General features: G+C 48.3%; 1 protein-coding gene across 1 annotated transcript in view; it reads right to left on the minus strand.

The window, feature by feature from the left end:
• The window catches only part of PRPF19 (pre-mRNA processing factor 19), a 297,502-nt gene that overhangs the window by 124,963 nt on the left and 151,308 nt on the right, over nucleotides 1-21,231 (minus strand). The gene's annotated exons all lie outside the window — the stretch shown is intronic.

The raw sequence follows: 21,231 nt of genomic DNA on the forward strand, positions 1-21,231 counted from the left end.
ATAGAACCACTAGCTGAAAAAATTAAAAAGCATCCATTAATATCTGGAATTAGCGTTGGCGGACACAGCCATAAAATTGGATTGTTTGGTGACGACATAATACTGGCAATCACAGATCCCCTTAAAGGGGTTGTCTCATCATGGACAATGGGGGCATATCACTAGGATATGCCCCAATTGTCTTATAGGTGTGGGTCCCACCACTGGGACCCGCACCTATATCGAGAGCTGAGCCCCGCAAGGTGGTGGCTGAAGGACTCCGGTCCAGCCACCACCAAGCCAGCTCCCCATAGAAGTGAATGGGAGCGTACCGCGAATGCGCAGCCCCCACTCCCATTAATTTCTATGGGGCCGACGGAAATAGACCGCACCTATAAGACAATGAGGGCATAACCTAGGGCATATCCTAGTAATATGCCCCCATTGTCCATGATGAGACAACCCCTTTAACTCCTTACCAGCGACAATGTGCAAGTATTGGAGAGATTCACATCAGTCTCAAATTATAAATTAAATGTTGCTAAATGTCAAGTTTTAAATTTGGGAATGAATCAATCAGTAACTACCCGACAGAGCTATGTACCTCTCCAGGGGGATAACCAATATATCAACTACACAGTCTACTTCAAACCTACTCTAAACCACTTATATGCCCTTAAAGGGGTTATCCCACTTAGCAGTTTCATACTTACCTGCTGCCACCACGCGTTCACTTCCTGGATTCTGGCTGGGGGCGGGCTTCATCTTGATTGAAGTCTTCTCCGGGCCGCGCGCTGGACTGAACGCGCACGCTGCCGCGCATGCGCAATGTGACTTATTTCTGGCCAGTATAGTACAGAGCCGGCGTGCGCGTTCGCAGCTCTGTACTATTCTGGCCGGGAAGAAGTCACCGTCGCGCATGCGCGGCAGCGTGCGCGTTCAGGACAGCGAGTGGCCCGGCCGGGAGAAAAGAAGAAGTCTTCTGGGCAAGCGCGACCATCGGGATTTTGCGGAAGAGCGGTGGTCGTAACCAGGGGAGACCGAGTCACAACAATAAGGTAAGTGGGGATGAATTTTCTCCTAATCGGTGGGAATTTGTTAATAAAGTATATTTACAAAAATGATCACTGTCAAATCATTAACAGATTTAACAGTGATCATTATGATGGGAGAAAATAAAAATGGAACTAATCAGAATGAAAAAACATGAGATCTCATCGACAGGTAGAATTGTCTCAATTATAATGTTTATATTACCTCAGATCTTATACCTGTTCCTTAATTTACAGATATCCTTTCCTATGAAAATACTAAATTCTTTCTAGAGGGGGGTTCGGGTGCTCATCTATTGTAAGATATTATAGAGCCTGCATATTTGAGCAGTTTAGATTTCTATGCAAAGGTGAGGAGGACTATGGATCTCCATCGAGAAACATCTAATGGGAACCAATCCATCATCATTCTTTTACTTCCGCTCAGTGACGCAACAAAAGCATGAAATAAATATTTGTCCTACAATTGATACGGCTTTAGAATTGAAAGTCATCAATGTGGATTTATATAAAAGCCCATCTAGAAGTATTGGAAAGGAGCATTTCAGATTTGAACCTTAAATTATGGGCTCAATCCAGCATTAAAGGGTTTCTGTCATCACAAAATTCGTTATATAGCTGGTTGAATTGAAATTAGCGATGTGCTAATGTCAGCAGTACATAACTTTTATCTGCCTACATGCCGCGGTTCGCACAGAAAACTAACTTTAAAAATATGCAAATGAGCCTCTAGGTGCTATTGGGGCATTGCTGCAGCACCTAGAGGCTCCGTCTCCTCACCGTTCGGCACACCGATTTTGCATTGATGGACATCTCTGCTCTGCGTTTTGAAAGTAAAATCCCACGCCTGCGCCGCCCCGTTTAGTGTTCGGTGCAGGCGCAGCGAGTGAAGGACTTTCGCCTGCTGCCTTCACTTCCGGGGAGCTCTGACATATTCGACGTAGGCGCAGTGAGGAAGCCGGCAGTAGGCAAGCGTCCTTCACTCACTGCGCCGAACACTAAACGGGACGGCGCAGGATTTTACTTTCAAAGCGCAGAGCAAATATGTCCATCAAAGCAAAGTGGGCGTGCCGAACGGTGAGGAGACGGAGCCTCTAGGTCAGTGATGGCGAACCTTTTAGAGACCGAGTGCCCAAACTGCAACCACATACCCACTTATTTATCGCAAACTGCCAACACAGCAATTTAACCTGAATACCAATATAGTATATCTTCCATGTACTTTATCATTTAGCTATAATAGCTTAATAAGCCTACATTCAGTGCGCTGCCTGTGCTGTTCATAGTGCGTCCTGTGCTGATGAATGTCAGGAAAAGTCTAAAGCATATTGGTACGCCATAGACTTTTTCCAAGGCGCGGGTGCCCACAGAGAGGGCTCTGAGTGCCGCCTCTGGCACCCGTGCCATAGGTTCGCCATCACTGCTCTAGGTGCTGCAGCAATTACCCATTAATATACTTAGAGACAAGTATTTACAAATAAGACACTTATCTAAGAAAACATGTCCACCGTCTGATTCTTCTGAACTTTCTCACCTACTACATAACTCCTCATTATATCAGGACATTATCCCCATCGTATAACTATGTTAGGCTACTTTCACACTAGCGTTCAGAGAGGATCCGTCTGGTGTCTGCACAGACGGATCCTCTCCTATAATGCAGACGTTTGGATCCGTTCAGAACGGATCCGTCTGCATTATAGTTTAGAAAAAATTCTAAGTCTGAAAGTTGTTCAGACGGATCCGTCCAGACTTTACATTGAAAGTCAATGGGGGACGGATCCGTTTGAAAATTGAGCCATATTGTGTCAACTTCAAACGGATCCGTCCCCATTGACTTACATTGTAAGTCTGGACGGATCAGTTTGCCTCCGCACGGCCAGACGGACAGCCGAACGCTTCAAGCAGCGTTCGGGTGTCCGCCTGCTGAGCGGAGCGGAGGCTGAACGCTGCCAGACTGATGCATTCTGAGCGGATCCACATCCACTCAGAATGCATTGGTAGCTGGACGGATGCGTTCGGGGCCGCTTGTGAGACCCTTCAAACGGAGCTCACAAGCGGAGCCCCGACGCTGGTGTGAAAGTAGCCTTAGAAGCCATGGATGACTCCTTAGCTTCATATCGTCGAAAATGGGAAAAAGACCTGAGCTGCTCTATCACTCCAGTTCAATGGCAAACAGTAGTATCTTACCCCATCCGGGCTAAATAACTTATACCCGGGTACGTCTCCCCCCACAATTTGCTTATCATTTTCTCCTGAATACAGTAACACCCCAATTGTGGTAGTAAACTCTTATTTGAAGATACGCCACGGCTCAGAAGGGAAGGAGCAGCATCTGGATTTTCTAACATGGAATTTTCTGTCTCGACTTTTAAGAGAGATGACAAAAAAAAAAAAAAAAAAAGAAAGAAATTTGTTGACAGCTGTGCGAGGGCTTTTTTTTTTCCAGCAGCACAAGCTGTAGTTTTCATTGGCACTATTTTGGGGTACATTTGGCTTTTTGGTTGCTTTTTATGATTTTTTTGGGAGGTGAACTCCTTAAAAAAGCCGTTTGGTGTCATTTTTCTATATTTTTTATTTTTACACTGTTCACTTGATGGGGTAGATATTTTTATAGATCCAGTCGTTACGGATGCAACGATCCCAAATAGGTCTATTTTTTTTTTTACGTTTTACACAATAACATTTTTAAGAAAAAAAAAAATCATGTTTTTGTATTGCCATTTTCTTAGCGCCATTTTTTTTTCTGACTTTGGTCTTGTGTGGGGGCTCATTTTTTACAGGATGAGGTGGTGTTTTTATTGCACCATTTTGGGGTACATACGACTTTTTGATCAATTAACAATGTTTTTGGGAGGTGGGGGTAACGAAAAAGGCTGTTTTTGCATAGTAATTTTTTTTTTTTACTGCGTTTACCTGATGGGGTAGATCATGTTATATACCGTATTTTTCGCTTTATAAGACACACTCTTTCCCCCCCAAAAGTGGGGGGGAAATGGCCGTGCGTCTTATAAAGCGGATACTTCGCTGGCCGCTAAGCTGCCCAGCGCGGCAAGCGAAGTATCAGTGTGGAGGAAGGAGGCGGGGACACATGGCGGGGCCTGGTGCAGTGACTCTACTCTAATACACCGGGCCCCGCAACTGTTAGGTACATTCAATCCGATCCATATCTTAATGTATACCGCACTGTTCTGTACTTACTGTAGTACCGTATGTATAGCCTTAAGACGGCGCAGACCGGCAGCTCCCTCGGTCATGCGCCGCCTGCCCCAGCCCGATGTATTAGAGTAGAATCACTACACCGGGCCCTGCCATGAGTGTCTCCGCCTCCTCCCTCCAGACTGATGCATCTGATGGGGGATCTGTAGATGACACTTATGGGGATCTGTGGGTGACATCAGTGTCATCCACAGATCCCCAATAATAGTGTCATCCACAGATCCCCAATAATAGTGTCATCCACAGATCCCCAATAATAGTGTCATCCACAGATCCCCAATAATAGTGTCATCCACAGATCCCCAATAATAGTGTCATCCACAGATCCCCAATAATAGTGTCATCCACAGATCCCCAATAATAGTGTCATCCACAGATCCCCAATAATAGTGTCATCCACAGATCCCCAATAATAGTGTCATCCACAGATCCCCAATAATAGTGTCATCCACAGATCCCCAATAATAGTGTCATCCACAGATCCCCAATAATAGTGTCATCCACAGATCCCCAATAATAGTGTCTTAGTGTCAAGCACACCTTTTGGTTCAAAATATTTTTTTCTTATTTTCCTCCTCAAAAACCTAGGTGCGTCTTATCAGGTGCGTCTTATAAAGCGAAAAATACTGTATTTATAGAGCCGGTCATTATGGACAGAGCAATACCAATTAAAGGGGTTATCCGACTTAAATAAATGTATTCTAATTGCTTTTATTGTAGTCCAGTGAAAGTTTCATAAAATCGCTTTCATCACCTATCACTATTTGGCCAGTTCAGTTCTGGGTCATGTGACCCCCGACGCCAGCAAGCCTGCTCTGCTGATGACGTCTCGTTTACAGCAGTCTCCCTGCTTGAGGGAGTGGCCAGGCTCTGTAAACGAAACGTCAGAGCCTCTGGTGCCCGCCCCTCTCCAGCTCTTCTAACACCGCCTCGGCTCTGGTATGCGATCGCTCATGCGCAGTACATACCATCGGATCCGGCGTTGCAAAACAACTGAAGGACGGATCCGTCCTTCCGGTCTGCGCCTGAGCAGAACATGAAAACTGTGAAAAAGACTGCCGGAGGGATCCGTCCATCCACATGGCAAGCGGATAGACGGATCCGTCCTTCCGGTCTGCGCATGCACAAACCGGGAATACTGTGAAAAAGACTGACAGAGGGATCCGTCCATCCGCATGACAAGCGGATAGGCGGATCCGTTATTGCAATGCATTTCTGGACGGATCCGCACCTGGATCCGTCTACAAATGCTGTTAGTTGTCACACTGATCGTCGGATCCAGCAGGCACGCAGCTCCGACGACGGAGCTGCCTTGTGGATCCGGCGTTGCAAAACTGGCGCATGCACAAACCGGGAATACTGTGGATCCGTCCATCCGCATGACAAGTGTGTATTTTTTATTTTTTTTTGCAAAGTGCAGAGCAGGGTGAAGGAAAGGTCAGAAATATTCATGAGGCAGAGCTCAGGCTTTGTTATACGCCCCCTCAGCATGTAAACAAAGCAATGACAGAACCATGAAAAGGTGTAAATATGGGTTTTAACTTGATGAAATCTAGCTTAACCAAATTATATGTATATCCTGATGGATTTTAAGTGTTTTTTTTTATAATTAACTCTGATAACCCCTTTAAGTCTATTTTTAACATTTTTCAAATTACTTAATTAGGGATTTTTATAAAAAAACACTTCATTTTTTTATTCTTTATTTTACACTGTGTCCCCCATAAGGTCATACAAGACCTCTGGGGGACATTTAGCTTTCTTTTTTTTTTTTTACCGATTTCTCCTGTAACTGGAGCTGACATAGTAGCCCCAGTTACAAGGGAAATACACCCCCCAGAGAGGCTGTATAGCAGCATACTTTTCTGTACAGCCTCAGTACAGGGCTGATCGAGGTCTATGGAAGACCGGGCAGCTCCTGCACTCTCCCGGCTCCCAGTGGTCACATGATCACCAGGCCGGGACAGGAAGTGGTACATCGCTTCCTTGCTGTATACACAGCGCTCTTTCAGTGCTATGTATACAGCGATCTAAAAGGTAGGGACACCCAGGAAGTGTCCCTGTCTTCTCTCTGGGGTGCCCTGCTGTCATTGACAGAGGGCCCCCGGCACAGCAGCTGCACGATTAGCGTGCAGCTGCCATCTCTGAATGGAAGTTCCAAAAGGCCCAATCAGAGATAAACCCGACTGTCCAGGAGGTTTATAGTCAATGGGCGGTTGGGAACTCTAACCCTATCCATGTAAATCTTATTTTTGAAAACGGATTAGAATGCCACAAAAAGTAGTGATAGCTCAGGCATCCCAAGGCTCTCACCACTAGGGGAGCTCTTTATGTCATTCCTGGGTGTGGCCAGTTGATGGGAAGCTCGGTGCGGTCAGTGTAACTAATGTATGTGCTGTATTGTGTTTTATGTGGCTATTACATGCCTGTTACACAATTGTATTTGAAATAAATGCAGCCTGTCAACTGGAAATCTTTTCTATGTGCGGCCCAAATATGCGGAAAGACTTCGAAACCCCTGATCTAGAAGGGCCTCATTTATGAAAATGGTCTAACAAAATGAAAGCTGAGTCTGCTATGGGCAAGTACAAAAAATACAATAAAACAAATGAAACTTTATAACATGAGCAAACTTAAAGAGGTTGTGTCACTTTAGCAAGTGGTATTTATTATGTAGAGAAAGCTAGGCACAAGGCACTTACTAATGTATTGTTATTATCAATATTGCCTCCTTTGCTGACTGGATTTATTTTTCCATCACATTATACACTACTTGTTTCCATGGTTACGCCCACCCTGCAATCCATAAGTGGTGGCCGTGCTTGCACACTAAGAAAGTGCTCTGGCCTCTCTGGTGGCTGTGGCGTGGAAGCTCACATAGGCAGATGCTTTTTTTTCTATAGTGTGCAAGCACGGCCACCACTGTTGGATTGCAGGGTGCTCGTAACTACGGAAACAAGCACCATATAATGTGATGGGAAAATTAGTAAGGGTACTTTCACACTAGCGTTTTTCTTTTCCAGCACTGAGTTTCGTCACAGGAGCTCAATACCGGAAAAGTACTGATAATTTTTATCCCCATGCATTCTGAATGGAGAGAAATCCGTTCTGGATGCATCAGGATGTCTTCAGTTCAGTCACTGAACATCATTTTGGACGGAGGAAATACCTCAGCATGCTGCGATATTATCTCAGTCCAAAATTACGGATCAGTTGCATTAATTTACATAAAAAATACCGCAATGCCGAAACAGTCCTTCCGGTCTGCGCATGCGCAGACTGGTAAATATGTGAAAAAAATATATATAACGGATCCGTTTCTCCGGATGACATGCGGAGAAGACTGATCCGTTCTTGCAATGCATTTGTAAGATGAATCCGCATCCGGATCAGTCTACAAATGCTGTCCGTTTGCATGCAGATTGCCTGACCCGGCAGGCAGTTCCGGTGACGGAACTGCTTGCCGGATCACTCTGTTGCAGGTGTGAAACTAGCCCAAGTGTGAAAGAAGCCCAAAAAGTGAAACAACCTCTAACTTTAGGCACAAATACACATTTGCAAGTTTACATACTGTATATATGCCATTTACAATGCATTTGCCAAGTCTCCTAAATTAATCAATATGTTCCCTATGATTCTGCACTCAATAGCCCATAAAGACAAAGTGAGAACAGAATACTAGAAATCTATGATTATTAAAAAGGAAAAACTACAATATTGTATTGACATGAGTATTCAGACCTTTTACTAGGCACTATTTGCAGTTGAAGCACCTTTGGCAGCTATTACGGCCTCCTTTTTGGGTATGACGCTATAAAGGTTTGCACACGTGGATATGGGGATTTTTCTGCCATATATTCTCTGCAGAATCTTAAACTGTCAGGTTACATGGGGACCATAAGTGGACAGCTATTTAAGGTCTCTACAGAGATGTTAGATTGAGTTCAATATGTAAAAGGAGAAAAAAGGTGAGGGTTAATCAGATCTTGAGGAAAATGTATCCTAAAGATAGGATCAACTGGAGGCGCCAATGGGTAAGGAGTAATAGTAGGTAGACTGGCTAAAAGGGTGATAAGTGAAGAAAGTTTTAAGAAATATAGGAGTGAGCGGGAATGGAGAAAAAACTGCCCGTTGGGTAAACCATGCGGATGACCAATCGACATGTGAAGTACATATAATAAACAAGAATGGCCAATGGGTACAAATGTTAGACCCAAGGCACAAGGACAACTTTAATCCCAACTTGAGAGTGCCAGATCCTCTTTTAAAACTAAAGGATTAATTATTACCTTTTCAAATTAGGAAACTTAGTAAGGAGAAAAAGCACCTGATTGTGTATTGTTTATAAGTAATAAATACAATGCCACCGAAATAGAAATAAAAATGCATTATCAAAAAAAAAAAAAAATAATGATTTTTAGCCCCAAATTCGTAAAAAGCTATAAAAATAAAAAAAAAGTCCCCAAAGGACTGCATTGTTTAACAGATATAGAGTATCTGATCTCAGCTCACATTCTCAAAGACGTGTGCTAAGATCCTATAAACGCATCAAACTGGATTTATTCCATAAGGAGGAATTGGAAGAGTATACAAAGTCAGTACAGTGTCATCCCAGGGCAGACTGATTCAAGAGGTCTTGTTGGCTTGCTATTACCTATGGTTTGAAGATTCACCCTGAGTCCACCACAGAACTGACCCCATGACAAGACGAAGCTTAGGAGATTCTTTATTCTGTATGCTTTTATATTGTATTTATCTTTCTTCACTTCAGCACATTATCTATTTGTATTATAGTAAAATCACTTGATTCATTGAAAGATATGGCGTTGCATTATTGTTTGCTACACAATCTAAAGTTAGCCCTTTAAAACAAGTATCAAACTCCAGTACTGCATACCAGGAGATAGTAGTCACCTACAAAGTGCTTTAAAGGGGTTGTCTCACTTTAGCAAATAGCATTTATTATGTAGAGGAAGTTAATACAAGCCACTTATTAATGTATTGCTGGCTGGATTCATTTTCCACTCACATACACTGCTCGTTTCCATAGTTACGACCAAACTGCAATCCAGCGGCGGTGGCCGTGCTTGCACACTATGAGAAAGAAAAACACTAGCCTATGTGCGCTTCCATGGTCCCTATAGTGTACAAGCTTTTTCCTATAGTGTACAAGCACGACCACCACTGATGGATTGCAAAGTGGTCACAATCATGGAAACGAACAGTATATAATGTGATGGAAAAAGAAATCAAGCCAGCAAAAGAAGCAATAGACAATACATTAGTAAGTGGCTTGTATTAACTTTCTCTACATGATAAATGCCATATGCTTCATTGAGACAACCCCTTTAAATGTTGGCAGAACTGATTTTTTTTTCCACATTTCTCAATGTTAGGCCTCATGCACACAAACGTTGTTTTGGTCCGCATCCGAGCCACAGTTTTTGGATCAGCAAAAGTGCTTCAGTTGGGGTAATACAACCAGCTGCATCCATCATGAACAGATCTGGTTGTATTATTTCTAAAATTTCAAGGACTAAAAAAAAACTGATCTGACAACATTGACTTACATGGTTTTTGATGCCGAATCTGGCATGTTCACTTTCCCATGCCACACACAAAAAAGACTTACATTACTCTTACCGGTAATCGTTTTTTCCCTTTAGCCTCCACAACGGCAGTAAACATGGAGATTATCCCGCCTTCTCAGGGACAGGAAACAGCTTTGTGGATCAGCCCATATAAGGCCCCCTCCCTCTTACCTCTCCAGTTAGTAACCTAGTACTCAGAGATAAATGCAAGGAAGGTTTAATAAAGATCAAAAGTAACAAATATCAGAGCCAGTCTGCTCTAACTTAGAAGAACATATATTTCATCAATAGAATATACACATAAGTATTTATACGTATTAAATAATGTATATCTATATATAGTAGTTTTTTTTTTGGGGGGGGAATTCCTCCTGCCGTTGTGGAGGCTAAAGGGAAAAAACGATTACCGGTAAGAGTAATGTAAGTCTTTTCCCTACGCCTCCACAACGGCAGTAAACATGGAGGAAGTAACATAGGATAACAGCCTAGGGTGGGACAACTGCAGATAGGACCCTCCGCCCAAAGGCTAAATCCCTATTTGCAGAAACATCTAATCTGTAATGTCTAAAAAAAGTACATGGATTGGACCATGTGGCTGCACGGCAAATGTCCTCTAAGAAGCTGAAGCACCCTCGGCCCAGGATGTGGCTAGGGCCCTGGTAGAGTGAGCTTTGAGAAACGGTGGAGGAGGAACACCTTCTGTCTGGTAGGCTAGATAGATACAGGACTTGATCCATCTTGATATTGAAGTCTTGCTGGCCGCTTTTCCCTTCAACATGCCCAGGTATTGAATTAGAAGTTGATTAGTCTTCCTAATCTCCTTAGTGGCTTCCAGGTATTGGAGGACACATCTCCTGACGTCCAGGTTATGAAGAAGTCTCTCTTTTTCGTTCTTTGCTGCGAGGCCTTTATCCAACCCTGCTTGGAGAAAGTCCAGTATGAGGGACATCTGAGGTTCTCCTGACGGGTCGTATTTATCCTTCCCGAAGAGCAGAAAGGATTTCCAGGCCCTTAGATATATTTTCGAGGTGACCGGTTTCCTACTAAGAAGTAAGGTGGAGATCACTTTCCTGGAGAAACCTTTTTTCCTCAGGATGTTTCTTTCAGCCTCCAGGCCGTCAGACGGAGTTGGGTGACTTGAGGATGAGAAACCGGACCCTGAAGTAGAAGGTCTGGGCGAGGAGGGAGGATCCAGAATTCTTCTCCTGCTAGAATCTTCAGGATCGGAAACCATGATCTGCGGGGCCAAAATGGAGTGATCAGAATGATTCGTACTCTTTCTTCCAAAATCTTTGCTATGACCCGCTGTATGAGGGAGAATGGTGGGACTGCATATAACAGGACTGGTGGCCAGGGTACCGAGAGCGCATCCACCTTTAAGGGTTGATCTTCTACTGCCAGAGAGTAGAAATTCGGAACCTGTTTGTTTTTTCTTCTGGCGAACAGGTCGATCTTCGGCGTTCCCCACCTGGAACAGATCTGCTTGAATACCTGAGGGTTTAGCATCCACTCTCCTGCGTTTAGCTGGTCCCGGCTGAGGAAATCCACCACCTGACTCTCTTTTCAACATGGGCTGCTGAAAGGGACTGAATATTCTTTTCTGCCCAACTGAAGATTTTTCTCACCACCAGGGCTAGCGATAGGCTTCTTGTGCCGCCCTGTTTGTTCAGGTACTCCACTGTTGTAGAGTTGCCCGACAAGATCTTTACATTCCTCTGCAGGAGGGAGGGTGTAAATGTTTTCAGGGCTTCCCAAACCGCGGACAATTCTCTCTTGTTGGAGGAGGCTTTTTTCAGAACAAGACTCCACTGGCCTTGAGCTAGTTTCCCTTCCATGTGGGCTCCCCATCCTTGTTGGCTTATCTCCCCCGGACGAGGGTTCTCCATATATCTGTCTGGTGGGCAGGTTTTTAACTCTAGACTGTACCCGTCTTTTATGACTGACAGAACCCATGGAGAGGCCTGGATATTTACCCAGGCAGGATAGAATTGGGACAGCCTTCCTCCCACTACGCTTTTGGCGTCATTGAGTAGAGGTGTGGGCCGATTTGTCAGGGTTAAACAGGAACCCTCTGCCTTTACCCCTATTGGACTGCCAGGCTGGTCTAGTGTCCCTTCTTTTTTGGTCCGGCCTACCCCGGTTCTGAGACCGAAAGGACCGCCTTTGTTCTAAAAATTTTGATTCTGTAGGAAAGCCCTTTTTTCTATCTGAAGCTTTCTCTAAAATGTCGTCCAAGGCCGTACCGAACACCCTATCTCCCTCACATGGCAGAGTGCACAGCTTGTTCTTGGAGGCTGTGTCACCGGACCAGGTGCGTAACCATACTGCTCTTCTAGCAGAGTTAGAGAGGGCAGCAGATCTGGCTGAAAGCTTCACTATGTCTGCTGACGCGTCTGCCATAAAATTAGCGGCCTGTTTTAGCATAGGTATAGAAGCTAGGATTTCATCTCGTGGAGTGCCTGACTCTAGATGTTCCTCCAACTGTCCCAACCAAAGGCCCAGGGTTCTCGCCGTATAAGTTGCAGAGATCCCTGGTCTTAGAGTGGCCGTAGAGGATTCCCACATCTTTTTAAGGAGGTTTTCACATCTTTTGTCCATCGGATCTTTAAGAAGGCCGAGGTCTTCAAATGGAAGGGCAGTTTTTTTGGAGATTCTTGCTACTGGGGCATCTACTTTAGGGGTCTTATCCCAGGCCACAGAATCTTCTTCCGCGAAAGGGTATTTTCTCTTTAACCACTTAGAGGCGGATTGTTTTTTCTCAGGGTCTCTCCATTCTGAGTGTATTAAAGCTCGGATGTTAGGGTGGACGGGAAAGACTCGTTTTTTCTTGTCCCCTAATCCAGCAAACAATTGGTCCTGAACTGAAAGGGGTTCTCTGGGCTCTTCCAGGCTTATTGTAGCCCTAATGGTTTTCAGTAGGGAATTCGTTTCCTCAACTGAACAGAGAGGTTTACCGCCTGCTTGATCTGAAATATCAGAGTCAGACCCAGAGGAAATTTCACCTTCATCCAGGTCAGAGTCCTGCACATTAGGGACTATGGCTCCTGAGGTAGATGGTCTGGGAGACAATGTAGATAACTTAGCTTCTACAGCTGCACCCACTTCTTCTCTGATTATGGTTTTCAGACTCTCAATTAAAGATGGGGTCTCTTCTGACACAACCTTGTCACAACACTTTTGGCACAATGATTTCTTGTATGTACCAGACAGCGATTTCTTGCACATTACGCATTTTTTCTTCAAAGGTGGATCCTTTTTTGAGGATTCTTTACCCTGAGAGACACAAAATTGGAGAGGAAAGTTTTATCCTTAGTCTCTAAAGAGAAGGGTAAAGAACCACCACCAAGGAGACCCCCATACAGGATAAGGCACCCTGTTATTTAGTAATGGGAGGAGGCTTACCGGGCTAGAGGGCCTGGAGGAATCTGTGGGCCGCCTGGGCGAATCGTCAGCTTGCTGGGACATTCTCAGGAGAAGAGCGCAGGAGCTGCATGGAACGCCGGCAGCAGCGCTCTTTTACTTCCTGGTTCCCACCGATGACGACATTATGCTCCGCCCCCCCTCGCGTCACGCGCCGGCCTCCGACGTCACATAGAATTCAACTGCCGGCGCGCGCGCATAGGGGAAATGTGTGGGGAGCGCTCCCAGGCCCAGGAACGCTCCCCCGGCTCGCAGAAACAGGGCCGGTCCGCACTGGACGCGGGTCCAAAAGCCCGGGGTGGCCAGCAACGCTGGGCTTAAACCACAGGGAAGGAGGAACTTCTTGCAGAGTTCCGCGACCCTATCCCCTGCCTCAGCCCTCCGGCCAGAGCCGGGATAACAAACCGAAAAGGCTGGGCGCGTGACTGATCCATCCGGCAAGTCCTGACCTTCTGAGGGACAGGAAAACAACTGGAGAGGTAAGAGGGAGGGGGCCTTATATGGGCTGATCCACAAAGCTGTTTCCTGTCCCTGAGAAGGCGGGATAATCTCCATGTTTACTGCCGTTGTGGAGGCGTAGGGAAAAAGAGATTTTACTCACCTGTAAAATCTTTTTCTCGTTTTTTTCATTGGGGGACACAGACCATGGGGTATAGCTTAGAGGTATTACTAGGAGGGGCACTATGCAAAAAAAGAAGCTCCTCCTCCTCTGGCTATACCCCCAGGCACTTCCAGGAGGACTTCAGTCGTTGCAAAAGCAGTGGGAGGAGGATGGAAAGAAAACACAATGGAAACAATCACACAGCACACCATGAGGCGTAAATGAAAAAAGGGGCGGGAGCTGTGTCCCCCAATAGAAAAGACGAGAAAAAGATTTTACAGGTGAGTTTCACAAAAAAAATCTCCTTTTCTCGTACATTCCATTGGGGGACACAGACCATGGGACGTCCAAAAGCAGTCCATGGGGTGGGAAAAAAGAAAAAATCCAACACCGCCAGGAGAATAAACGTCCAGCAGTCAAACAGGAACCACAGTCTGCAATACCCTGCGCCCAAGGACAGCATCAGCCGAGGACAGCGAGTGCAACTGATAGAACTTCGTGAAAGTATGTAAGGACGACCAAGTGGCAGCCTTACACAACTGGGAGGCGGAGGCGCGATTGCGTCTAGCCCAGGAAGCCCCCACTGCCCTTGTGGAGTGAGCGGTAATCCGCGACGGGGGAACCTGGCCCCGAGCGCGATAGGCCGCAGCAATAGCGGAACGGATCCACCGCGCCAGTGACCTTGGAAGCCGCCAGACCCTTACGAGGCCCCTCGGGAATCACAAAGAGGGAGTCCGAACGACGGAAGGAGGCGGTAGCCCCTAGATACACCTTCAGAGCCCTGACGACGTCCAGGGAGTGGAGAGCGCGTTCCTTGGGGTTCGCCGGAGGAGGACAAAAAGAGGGCAGGACAAGATCCTCGTTAAGGTGGAAGGGAGAAACCACCTTGGGCAAAAAGGAAGGAACCGGCCGGAGCACCACCTTATCCTGGTGAAAGACCAGAAAAGGTTCCTGGCAGGAAAGTGCGGCCAGCTCCGAAACCCGCCTGAAGGAGGTTATGGCCACCAGAAAAACTACCTTCCAGGTGAGTAAAACCAGAGAAACCTCCCTCAGAGGCTCAAAAGGCGCCGCCTGAAGGGCACGCAGGACCAAGTTGAGATCTCAGGGGGGCAAGGGAGGAACATACGGAGGAACCGAATGCGCCACCCCCTGCAGGAAGGTTCTCACAGGTCCCAAAAAGGCAATGGACCTTTGAAAAAAGACCGCCAAGGCAGAAACCTGACCCTTCAAAGAACTGAGCGACAGCCCCACCTCGAGGCCGGACTGAAGAAAAGACAGCACCACTGGGACAGAGAAACAAAGGGGCGGAAAACCCGATTTCTCATAAAAGGTCAGATAGGCCTTCCAGGTGCGATAATAAATCTGTGAAGAAGCCGGCTTCCGAGCCCTGATCATGGTTCTCACCACCGCATCAGAGAAGCCTCTCTTCCTCAGGATGGAGGTCTCAATAGCCACGCCGTTAAACGCAGCTGCTGTGAATTCTGGTGGAAGAGCGGTCCCTGAGACAGGAGATCCTCTCTGTCGGGAAGAGGCTACGAAGCGTCCACCAGCATTCGAGAGACTCTGGAGAACCAGGCGCGGCGAGGCCAATCCGGGGCGACGAGAATGGTCGATATCCCCTCCGCCTCGATCTTGCGCAGCACCTTCGGCAACAGAGGAAGTGGAGGGAAGACGTAGAGGAGGCTGTATCGCTGCCATGGAGATACCAGCGCGTGCACTCCGCACGCCCGCGGGTCTCGAGCGCGGGCTAGAAATACCGGCACCTTGTGGTTGAGCTGGGACGCCATCAAATCCACGTCCGGACGGCCCCATCGGTGGCAGATGTCCTCGAACACCTCCGGATGTAGAGACCACTCTCCCGGATCCACCTTGGTGCGACTCAGAAAATCCGCCGTCCAGTTGTCGACTCCCGGAATGTACACTGCCGACAACACAGGAACATGAGACTCCGCCCATAGGAGGATACTCGCCACTTCCCGCATCACTGCCTGACTGCGGGTTCCGCCCTGATGATTGACATAAGCCACAGCCGTGGCATTGTCCGACTGAACACGCACCGGACGATTTGCAAGGAGAGGAGTCCAGTGGGAGAGTGAGTGGAAAATCGCCCTCAGTTCCAAAACGTTTATCGGTAGACGGGATTCCTCCGTCGACCAGACCCCCTGAACTGTGAGGTTTCGGAGAACGCCTCCCCAACCGATGAGGCTGGCATCGGTGGTGACTATCGTCCAGGAGAACGGAAGGAAGGACTTTCCTGACGATAGGTTCAGGGAGGACTGCCACCAAGGGAGAGACTCCCGAACTTGCCGGGACAGGCGAACGGGAGCGTCCAGACCCCGAGAGGTCTTGTTCCAGAGGGCAAGGATCATCTGTTGTAGCGGACGAGTGTGAAATTGGGCATACGGAATCGCCTCGAAGGAGGAGACCATAAGGCCCAGAACCCGCATGCACTCCCGAATGGTGGAACGTGGAGAGCGTAGAAGGAGCGACACTGCCAGTCGAATCTGGGAGGACTTGGAATCCGGAAGAAAGACCCGAGAAATCGAGGTGTCCAAGACCATCCCCAGGAAAGAGTCTCTGGGAGGGGTGCAGAGTAGACTTTGGGACATTGATCAGCCACCCGAACTGTTCCAGGGATTGAACCGTGATTCGGACGCTGTCCTCGGCCTGTGGAAGAGACGGGGCTTTTATCAAGATGTCGTCCAGGTAGGGCAACAAAGAGATGCCCCTGGTGCGAAGAAGCGCCATGAGAGGCGCCAGAATCTTGGTAAAAACTCGAGGGGTGGTCGCCAACCCAAAAGGCAGGGCGACGAACTGGTAATGACGACCCCAGATGGCAAAATGCAGAAAGCGATGGTGAGACTCTGCAATAGGGACGTGTAAGTAGGCGTCTTGAATGTCCACAGACGCGAGAAATTCTCCTGGAAGCAGAGAAGCAATAACGGAGCGGAGGGACTCCATGCGAAACTTCCGCACCCGTAGAAACTTGTTGAGAAGTTTCAGATCCAGGATCGGACGCACCGACCCCTCCTTCTTTGGAACAACGAACAGGTTTGAGTAAAAACCTGTCCCTTATTCTTCCGGGGGAACGGGGGAAATGACACCACGGTCCAGAAGAGAGGAGACCGCAAAAATGAGGTCCGAGGCCCTGGCCAGATCCCCCGGAACGCGAGAAGGGAAAAAACGTTCCGGCGGACTGGACGCGAACTCCAACTTGTAACCGGACGTCACAATTTCCAGAGCCCAGGCGTCTTGAACGTGAGCCCTCCAAACCTGTTGAAAGGAGAGCAGACTGCCCCCCACCACGAGGGGTGGGGGCACCCCTTCATGCGGAGGGCTGCTTGGGAGCAGGAGGACGGGCTGACTGCGCCCGTGGCCGCCAAGAAGGCTGGGGCTTGAAGAAAGGCTTTTTGCGGGAGTCCTGGGATTCCCCAGCTGACGAGGACGACGACGTCCTGGCAGTGGAGAAGCAACGAAAGGACTGGACCCGGGAACCTGAAGCCCGAGATCGAAAAGGGCGCTTGGTCCTGGGTTGAGGCAGATGAGTACTCTTGCCCCCCGTTGCGGCAGAAATGAACTCATCCAATTGGGCCCCAAAGAGCCTGGATCCTTCAAAGGGAAGGTTAGCGAGGGAACGCTTGGATGAAGCATCAGCATCCCACACCTTCAGCCAGACCTCCCTGCGCTGAATGACCGAGAGAACCGAAATACGGGCAAAGAGGGAGCCGATGTCCATCGAAGCCTCAGAGATATTTAGAAGCCTGAGACATTTGGAGGATAAAATCCAGAGTGTCTGCAGGGACGCTGCAACCACGCCGTAAGGGCTCTGGCGACCCAAGCCGACGCAAAGGTCGGTCGCAGGGAAGCGCCTGCCAGGGAGAAGATGGACTTGGAAAGTGAATCCAGACGTCTGTCCATCGCATCCTGCAGAGAGGAACCGTCTAGGACGGGAAGGGCCGTGTTCTTGGCTAACCTGGCCACCGGAGGATCTACCTTAGGGGAGGAAGTCCACTTTTCCACTGTGTCAGAGGGAAAAGGGTAAAGCGTATCCATGCGCTTGGTGGCCGAAAATTTCTGATTAGGGCGGTCCCAAGCCTTTGATATGACCGCAGTGAATTCCTCATGAACGGGGAACACAGCGGACTCCGGCTTTTTGGGTGGAAAAACTAGTGGAGGGAGGAGAATCCCGTTGGATATTAAAGGTGTCACGGACAGCTGTCACCAATTCGGTTACCATGGTGGAAAGCTTAGGCAGGGGTTCCCGCTCCGTGACTTTGTCCGATCCGGACAATTCCCCTTCGGATTTGCGCTCCCTGAGAGAGGGAGAGTCAACCGGGCATGCCTCAAGGCGGGGGGGGGGGAGAAGCGGAGTCATCCGAGGAGGAATGCTGCCGCTCACGCTGCCTCTTAGAAGTCAGACGCCCTCTGTGAGAATCAGAGGAGAAGGAGTGGTGGATGCCACTGGAGTAATAGCTGCCATGCGCTCCATTAAGGACATGGCTGCCTTGGTAACTAAGGCCAGATCCGCAGCCGCACTAGACATGGCGGAAGCCCAGGCGGGTACCGCTGGTTCCGCAGGAGCAGAGGGAGGATCGGGCTGAGCAAGAGAAGGAGGCTTATCCTGTCCAGGAGCAGGGCACGAGTCACAGGAACCAGTGACAGAAAAAGGCAAAAGGCACACCTTACATGACCCCAGTGGAGCCTCAGAGAAGGCCTTGGAAGACTTAGGGGCCCCAGGTTTTGGCATGATGGATTCCAAGAGTAAAAGATTTCCTACCAGGTTGCTGCAAGGACAGCTGAAAGTCCTACCACCCAGGCAACAGCAGAAGTCTCCGGATACCAGCGCGTCCGTAGAGGATAGAGGAGCTGCACGGCCGCAATCTAGCAGAGTCTCCAGTGTAGGGAAAGTCAGAGTGGGACGCCGAGGCCCCGCCCCCTCAAACGCATCATTGCGGCGCGAAATAAGCGCGCGCGCAGTTTAAAACACCCCTTCGCCTAACACGGCGCAGCGGGGGTTAATAGAGGCGGGAGCTGCGGAGAGCGCAGCGGCCATGGCCTAAAAAAATTTGATAAGCGCCATGAGAGCGGCGCCGATAACTGCCGGCAGGTAGGGATAACATAAGGCTGTCTCTGCAGCAGCCTAGCGAAAGAGGAATCCCCTGCCCATCCAAGAAGGCCCCCAAAAGGAAAAATGCCCCCAGCAGGATCCTTCTCTAGCTCACCCAGGTGGCCTCAGAAGCGCCACAGACAGATGACATGGAGGAAGGGAGGGGGAGAGGTGAAGGCAGGCAATACTTATCTGCTCAGTATGCTCCCTCGATGTCCGGACCAGCAGGGATTCACCTCTTCAGACGTCTGACTCCAACCTAGGAGAACAGTGCTCTGGTGTAGGGTAGGCAGCAGGTGTCCCAGCAGCTGGTGGGATGCCAGAGCTGACAGGTTGAGCCTGGATCCACTTTTCTTCTGTGGGGGAATGGGAGGTAGCCAGGAACCGTCAGAAGACAGTGGCAGACACTCCACAGGGGCCAGGAAAGCGCAATGCTGACCTGCGTCCCCATCTGAAAACAGAAAAAAATAACAAACAGGAGAAGAATAAGCGTCAACCTCCTTGAACGGACACTAAGCAAAGACTGAAGTCCTCCTGGAGGTGCCTGGGGATATAGCCCGAGGAGGAGGAGCTTCTTTTTTTGCATAGTGTCCCTCCTAGTAATACCTCTAAGCTATACCCTATGGTCTGTGTCCCCCAATGGAATGTACGAGAAATTCTGGTAGCAGCGCTTTTGTGTCTGGCATTGGAACGCAACCAAACGGAACAAAATGCACCCTATTCTGCTTTTTCCCTATTAACAATGAATGAGGACAAAACTGAATCGTTTTCCTCCGGTTTTAAGATCCTATGACAGATCTGAAGCCTTATCTGACCAATTTCTGCCCAATCAGACTAATAGTTGGTGTGTATAACAAAAGGTGTGTGTGTGTGTGTGTGTGTGTGTGTGTGTATGTGTGTGTGTGTATGTGTGTGTGTGTATGTGTGTGTGTATGTTGGTGTAATACAGTCCTAATTTTGATAGCACACAACCGGATAGGCGAATATATCCCTACATTGTAAGAGATTATTCGGAGTGTTAACTACTATTCACTGGAATAGTGTACGGATGAAAATGAAATATTGCCAGCAAGAAATCTGAGAGCAAGATGGAAGATATGGGTAGAGAATTTAATCTCCACCTTAGACCTCATGCACACAACCTTTGTGTGTTTTGCGGTCCTCAAACCGCGGAACTGTAAAACACGGATGTCACGGACAGCCATTAATATAACTTCCTATTCTTGTCCGCAAAACGCGGACAAGAATAGAACAGGTTATATTTTTTTTTGCGAACCACAAAATGGAGCAACAGATGCGGACAGCACACGGAGTGCTGTCCGTATCTTTTGCGGCCCCATTGAAGTGAATGGGTCCGCACCCGAGCTGCCAGAACTGCGGCTCTGACGCGGGCCAAAACAGCTGTGTGCACGAGGCCTTAAAAATACCTTTCATAGGTTCTTGAGAGAATCGCATTACTTTCAGTTTCTTTCTCATTATCTCTCAAGGCCTTGATTGATTGATTTATTAATGTGTAACAGCGGCTCCTGTGCGCCGCTGTTCCCCTGCTAACCACCGCGGTCCCGGGCACCGTGCTCAGCGGTAATCTGTGGCCAGAGCTTTCCATTCACCTCTGCAGCTCTGTCTGTGTAAGTGCTGTGGTTCTGAGGATCCGCGCCACAGTTTCATCTCAGCCCTGGCCACAGCATGATTGCTGCTGCTTTTTTGCAGCACTTCCTTAAGGGGCGGCGCGCGTCACTTCCTGGGTTTTATGGGTTAAGTCTTGTGACCTCGCTGACCAATCCTAGCCCTCATGCGCATATATAAGTGGCACAGCCCCCTTCCCAGATGCCTCAGTGTCAAGGTCCTAGGTTCCTGATAACCACTTGTGTTCCTGACTCCTGTTGCGGACCTGTATTGCCTGACCTGTACCCTGACCTTTTGCCTGTCTGACTACGCCTCTGCCTCATCCTTCGGTCCTGCACTGTTGCTCCTGGTAATGACTCCACCTGTAGTTCTGGTACCTTTCTCAGGTACCTCCTGTACCAGCTGCCTCTCGTACCTATCCTCAAGAGGTAGCAACCTGGTGTTCCCCTCGAGAAAGTCCATCTCCACCATCAGGGGTATTGTGAAGAATCGAGGGGTTCACTTGGACAACGCCCTTAACCCTTTAAGGACTCAGGGCATACTGGTACGTCCTAAGTTTAAATCGCGATTGCCGCCCGGCGGGGGTTAATCGCAACAGGATGTCCGCTGAAATCAATCAGCGGGCATCCTGTCACA

This window comes from Bufo bufo, chromosome 6 (assembly GCF_905171765.1).
Source record: "Bufo bufo chromosome 6, aBufBuf1.1, whole genome shotgun sequence".
NCBI classification, from domain to species: Eukaryota; Metazoa; Chordata; class Amphibia; order Anura; family Bufonidae; genus Bufo; species Bufo bufo.